The sequence below is a fragment of the Diadema setosum genome, chromosome 5 (assembly GCF_964275005.1).
Source record: "Diadema setosum chromosome 5, eeDiaSeto1, whole genome shotgun sequence".
In the NCBI taxonomy this organism is placed as follows: domain Eukaryota; kingdom Metazoa; phylum Echinodermata; class Echinoidea; order Diadematoida; family Diadematidae; genus Diadema; species Diadema setosum.
The window spans coordinates 28,061,557-28,068,127 of record NC_092689.1 but is presented as its reverse complement, the minus strand read 5'-3'; the positions used below and the strand labels follow the sequence as shown (position 1 = coordinate 28,068,127).

At 35.2% G+C, this 6,571-nt stretch overlaps 6 non-coding genes across 6 annotated transcripts; all 6 read left to right on the top strand.

Annotated features, from left to right (window-relative positions):
• Window positions 1-30: 30 nt before the first annotated feature.
• Trnag-gcc (transfer RNA glycine (anticodon GCC)) lies at window positions 31-101 on the top strand. The gene has a single exon. It is a non-coding gene; the product is annotated as a tRNA-Gly (tRNA).
• A 629-nt stretch (window positions 102-730) lies between these two features.
• Window positions 731-801, top strand: Trnag-gcc (transfer RNA glycine (anticodon GCC)). The gene has a single exon. It is a non-coding gene; the product is annotated as a tRNA-Gly (tRNA).
• A 1,731-nt stretch (window positions 802-2,532) lies between these two features.
• On the top strand, window positions 2,533-2,603 carry Trnag-gcc (transfer RNA glycine (anticodon GCC)). Its single transcript has one exon. It is a non-coding gene; the product is annotated as a tRNA-Gly (tRNA).
• A 603-nt stretch (window positions 2,604-3,206) lies between these two features.
• Trnag-gcc (transfer RNA glycine (anticodon GCC)) lies at window positions 3,207-3,277 on the top strand. The gene has a single exon. It is a non-coding gene; the product is annotated as a tRNA-Gly (tRNA).
• Window positions 3,278-3,608: 331 nt separating this feature from the next.
• On the top strand, window positions 3,609-3,679 carry Trnag-gcc (transfer RNA glycine (anticodon GCC)). Its single transcript has one exon. It is a non-coding gene; the product is annotated as a tRNA-Gly (tRNA).
• Window positions 3,680-4,319: 640 nt separating this feature from the next.
• Trnag-gcc (transfer RNA glycine (anticodon GCC)) lies at window positions 4,320-4,390 on the top strand. The gene has a single exon. It is a non-coding gene; the product is annotated as a tRNA-Gly (tRNA).
• Window positions 4,391-6,571: the final 2,181 nt, after the last annotated feature.

The following is a 6,571-nucleotide window of genomic DNA, read 5'->3' as shown; positions in this document are numbered from 1 at the left end:
ATACGCTAAGTTTACACTGTAAGGCATGAAGCATTGGTGGTTCAGTGGTAGAATTCTCGCCTGCCACGCGGGAGGCCCGGGTTCGATTCCCGGCCAATGCAATATGTTTTTGATTTTTGTTGCATTAATTTTAACTTTCTTCCTTGCAGACTCTATGACAGTTTGATCTCCTTACCAGATTAAAATTCTGTTGTTGTTTTTTGTCCCTTTTTTCTTTTCATGTGGCAAGAAGCAGAGAAAATTTGTTTTGTAGGAAATGCAAAACGCACATCACCTGTCTGGGAAGCCTCCGGATACAGGGAGAGTGTGATTCAAATCGCACAGATTAATACATGTAGTAAGCAGAGTTTTAACGAGAAATTATACTAAATTAACTCTTTATGGCTAATGATGCATAGTATTTCTAAATGAAACTAAAAAAAAAAATCAATTGAAACTAACAAATGTTCAGCTCTAGATCTATATCGCATGAATGTGGAAAGCCGATTCATTTTATCAACATCTGATAGTGATGCTAAAGACCAACATGATGCTGGAAATTCAATGAAAATCTAATTTCAAACAAGAAATTTGTGAAATATTTCACAAGTTTTCACTGAATAGAAATTGTATCACTATACTGCACACAGCTCTTGCATGTTATCCAGAGGCAGTGATGTCATTAACTCACAGGAAGCTCGCCGAGTCCCAAACAAACTTTGTGAATAAATTGAAAATTATTTTCATCGAAGCATTGGTGGTTCAGTGGTAGAATTCGCGCCTGCCACGCGGGAGGCCCGGGTTCGATTCCCGGCCAATGCAAATTTTCTTTTGCTCTCCGTGTATATATTCTTTCAATTTTCTTCCTCATTTCCTTCTTGAATTATTTCAAATATTTCTCTTCTTATTTTTTTTTCATGTTGCAAGAAACAGAGGAAAACTGTTGAATAAGCAACTCGCATCAGTCGACCGTTTGTGAGTTCCAATTCCAAGCATGTTCAATGTATGAATTGATGAATTGAATAAATGATAGTTTATCGCATTCTGACAATTCTTTCTGCTGACACAACCATACTATTAAACCAGGAATACACATTTTTACAGTGCCAAAAGTGAGTAAAACGTTTCCAAAAAGAGACATTTTCATTGTAAATACACTTTTTGATTTTGATTTTGATTTGTTTTATTTCTGAATTCAATCAGATACAATTTAAATACAAATTTCAAAAGTACAAAGACAAAGAATAGCAAGTGCAGTGAAATAAAACGATAACAGTACACAATTAGATACAGTGAGCAGTGTACGTACACAAAAACATAAAATGAAATATACCGTATTTTTCAGTAAATAACAGAGATCATTGAATGCAGGAGACCACCATCGTAAACGATTAAGCTTGAAATGGATGGGGGCCTCATAAATACACTTGTTATTTTTATTGTTATTTTTATAACAAATTTTAACTTCCAAAAGGATTCTTCATCATGGCCACTGTAGGCAAACTATCCTAAACGCTGATTAATTCATTGTTATTTACGTCGATGTAGAGAAATTTGTCAATCAGTTGCAATAAACTTCCAACCCTATATAATATATAAGAAAGAAAAGGCATGAACATCGGTTTATTTATTTTTTTTTATTTATTTATTTTTTTTTTTTTTGCATGGGGAATATCCTCTAAAGGAGTGATTATAATGACACCTCGTATAGTTCCACTTTGCGCATATTATCATGCAGAAAAAGGTCATTTACAATATATACAGGCATGATGATTCACTGAGATAAGCATCTGTGATCTATTGATAATGATCATTTGTATTATAGAGCTTGCCAGCACATCCACTTGCCAGCAAATAGTAAATGCCATAAATGCCTATAGCATTTGGCATTGATAAATGAAATAGTTTGGTGATGCACTCAATGTTAAGAAATGGAATTGATTTTTTCCAAAGTATTACCGCCCTTTATGGTCCCCTCTAGATGGTCTACGCAAGTCCATTTGTTCAAAACATTAATTCCACAAATTGTTACGTCGGGCAAGCTTATGCATTATGTTGCTTCTAAATGGAGTAAAATGTCTAATAAAATCAGAGAGAGAGAAAAAAAGAAAGGTCATTTTCCGAAATGAGCACATGTTTTATTAGCTAATTACGAAATGGACTAGGTCTTTCTAGTACAGTCTCCTTGTTCACAATGTAGGCCTATCACGTAAGTTGAGCTTGTTCTGCAACAACTCCATTGGGCTTGGGTGCTGTTTTTATATTGATTTCTATTTTGGCCATAACTGGAAGGCTTCAGTATGCCTGTAACAAATGTAAATTTATGCGATGTCATAGCAATGCACCTGGCTCTTATAACCCAGTGAATCATCTTTTCTTCTACGTTGGAAGCCCCCCCCCCCCCCCCTTATGACCGACATAAGTCACAGTGTTTTAAATCCGAATTGGTCTGTGATCTATACCTGCTCATGAGGAAGTATTTCCTTTTGTCACACGTGAAATCACACAAACACAAACAAGAAAATCCGAAAACAGTTCTTGATCAAGCAGGAAGCATTGGTGGTTCAGTGGTAGAATTCTCGCCTGCCACGCGGGAGGCCCGGGTTCGGTTCCCGGCCAATGCAAAATATTTTTTGTTTTTTTTTGTTTTTTGTTTTGTTGTTGTTGTTTTTTGTTATTGTTGTTTTGTGCTTTTTGTGCTATGATGTAATTTTCTATGTCTTCATATTGATTGTTCAAACAGCTTCTATTGCCATTTTTTGTTGTTGTTTCTCTAGGCATTGTGTTTGCTGGACCCGTGATTTGTGGGCTTTTTTCAACTTATTTACATATATTATGTTTTGATTGTTTCATTTCTTTTTGAAATTATTTCCTTTTTTTCTGCCGGTTCAAAGCTGTTTTGGTTTTTTAACACTATTAGGCATGTACAGTTTTGCAAGCCATGTAAAGGCTTTATCATGTACATTCCATCTTACATCATATATTGGTAGGTGTATTATTGTGTAATTTTTTACTGATTTGTATAGTATCAATGTTTTGTGTCATCGCTGTTTTGATTTGCATGTTATGTCATATGCTTTTTTTTATCTTTCTCGAATGATGTGAATAAAATGAAACTTAAAGTGCACTTATTATTTCTTTTCACCACAAGTGTCACGTCATTCAGAGGACATCCTTTTGCTGCAGTCTTAACGACATCTGAAATAAACTTTAATATCAAGTAGGAAGCATTGGTGGTTCAGTGGTAGAATTCTCGCCTGCCACGCGGGAGGCCCGGGTTCGATTCCCGGCCAATGCAATGCCTAGTTGTTGTTGTTGTTGTTGTTGTTTTTTTTTTTTTTGGTTTTTTGGTTTTTTGTGGGTTTTTTTTTTTTGTTTGTGGTGATTTTATACAACATTTTTTTTTTTTATTGCGTCGTACAATGCTTAAACAACCTCTTTTGCCATTTTTAAAAAAGTTTCTCTAAGCATTATGTTCGCTGGACCCGTGATTTGTGTCGCGGTTTTTTTTTTTCCCACCTAAATTAAAATGCAAGCACTCATTTCTTTTCGTCACAAGTTTCATACGTCATACACACATTATTGTGCTTTAAAAAAAATCTAAAATAAACTGCACAATTAAGCAGGAAGCATTGGTGGTTCAGTGGTAGAATTCTCGCCTGCCACGCGGGAGGCCCGGGTTCGATTCCCGGCCAATGCAATATGTTTTTGATTTTTGTTGCATTAATTTTAGCTTTCTTCCTTGCAGACTCTATGACAGTTTGATCTCCTTACCAGATTAAAATTCTGGGGGGTTTTTTGTCCCTTTTTTCTTTTCATGTGGCAGGAAGCAGAGAAAATTTGTTTTGTAGGAAATGCAAAACGCACATCACCTGTCTGGGAAGCCTCCGGATACAGGGAGAGTGTGATTCAAATCGCACAGATTAATACATGTAGTAAGCAGAGTTTTAAAGAGCAATTAAAGGGCTAAATTAACTCTTTATGGCTAATGATGCATAGTATTTCTAAATGAAACTAAAAAAAAATCAATTGAAACTAACAAATGTTCAGCTCTAGATCTATATCGCATGAATGTGGAAAGCCGATTCATTTTAACAACATCTGATAGTGTTACTAAAGACCAACATGATGCTGGAAATTTAATGAAAATCTGATTTCAAACACGAAATTTGTGAAATACATTTTGTATTTCACAAGTTTTCCCTCAATAGAAATTGTATCACTATACTGCACACAGCTCTTGCATGTTATCCAGAGGTATAGTGATGTCATTAACTCACAGGAAGCTCGCCGAGTCCCAAACAAACTTTGTGAATAAATTGCAATTCATCTTCATCGAAGCATTGGTGGTTCAGTGGTAGAATTCTCGCCTGCCACGCGGGAGGCCCGGGTTCGATTCCCGGCCAATGCACATTTTTTTTTTTTTTTGTCTTTACTTTAAAGTATCTTTTGTTGTTGTTGTCGTCGTCGTTGTTGTTGGAATCTTGATGCTGTTTTCAAGAATTCCGAGAAAATTTGGGAAATTATTTGTAACAGAAAGCATTTGTATATTTCCATATCTCGTTTACCAACCGGGATTCCTGGACATGCACAGGCTGTAGTTTTTATTTTACTGTAACATACAGTTGTCAATTTCTTCATAAGTATAGAAAAAAGCTGTATATTGCATATCTTTTTAAGGCATTGCATTTGCTGAACCAGTGATGTGTGGGGATTTTTATCAACCAATTTAGAGTGCAAATACAGAACCGACGTTCACTTGTGTTTTTCATGATAACGTACTTCATTAATCTTTGATTTGGTTTTAAAGAAAAACAAAAGAACTCCCGATACCACCTAATGCATTCTTCTTGTTTTTCTCGTTCGTTCCAGATATCATGGTTGTACTTGTACAAAATTCAGAGTTACACGGAGAGCTTAATTCTCCGTCAGGGCCATTTACTGGATCTCATAGAAAATTGTCTTCCAATTTTAAGCGCATCTTTAGTAACAGCCTGGTGGATTTGACAAGTTCTCCAAAATATGTACAGTACAAAAGTGTTTACATGCAGAAAGCGATTCGCCGTATTGCCTTTGTTTTCGAAGTTTGTATCATTAGTAACTTTTTGGGGAAAAAAAATGTTTCATCACATATCTCGGTTTGATGGAATACAATGATTAAAAAAAAAAGTTTGTATCACCAGTAACTTTAAAAAAAAAGAAGAAAAGTTTAATGACGTATCTCAGATTGATGGAACACAGTGATGAACAAGATATACAGGTAGTGTATTTATTGTTCATTTAAATCACAGTAAATATCTACCGCTCTGACATGAAGGGGAAATTTGCAACATTTACTGTTTAGTAGCATAACTTCAAATTTCGACAGCTTCAGGTATAAATGCTTTATAGGGTGCAATGCCATATGTCATGTTCAAGTAGACTCTACGGGATGGAATCAAAGCAACTCCCAGAATGGCGAAATTAACGTAATTCAGGATTTGGGATAATTGCGATACTCCATTATTTATGATACATGAGCAAATTCATGTCGTTTATTGAAATAAGTATTTAAGTTTTGATCTCAATACACGTACATGTACAAGATATTAACCTCCAGAATTGTCAGCTGCCACGCTACAGCCTTCATCAGCAGAATGACCCGTCTTCGCCTTGATCACGTGACGGTCAATAGGCGGGTCATAGATTTTTGGAAGTTTGTAGCACCCCCCCCCCCCCCGTCTTTGTTGTTTAACACCAATTTCAGCAGAATTTCCAATACAGATGCGCTTCTACTCTAACATGTCGTTTATTGTGCACAATTTGATTTTTATCTTCTCTTCGCTTAATAATGACTTATTAGAATGACTCACGATCAAGGTCTTTGGACCTTTTGGTATTACCTTATTTCTTTCAAAGAAAAAGAAAATGACATCGCATTCCTGTAGTCATGTTGAAAGTTGAAATGATGCTATACTCATCTATGATCTTAATATATTGAATGTTTACTTGTCAATACAAATAATATCAATTTTTCATTGTTGGAATGTGAAATAAAATTAGCCAATCAATCAATCGATTGATCAAAATCGACAATAACAAGAAAGTAATTGAATCTTTAAGCTCCTCCCTGCAATACATTCAGGAAAGAGTGATGATACATGTATGGTGCCATCACTATAATACAAAACGATCCTTTTGATGCTGAAGATATACCTTATTTCAAAACAAGAATATTGTGTGAAGATTGTCTGTAGGTCTTTGAGAGACTTGGGAGGGGATTGCATCATCATCCTCTCCAACTGGAATTTATTGCGGTTGCACCAGATTGTATTGTTTCTTGAAAATGTGTGATATTGAAAATTCTCATAACTGTGATATTAAAAAAAAAAAATGCTCTTTGCTTAACATACACACACACACCGCAAAATCATTGTGATATTTCAAGGGGAAAAAAATCAAACTAGATCGATTTTTGCATCTTGACGCGAATACACAGTCACCTCATCAAAATGCATGAATGTCAGCTAAACATAGTATCATTTCATACTTATATGTATATTATCTTTTTATTATCACTCAAACGATATATTTCGTAGTCAAGTTAAGACAA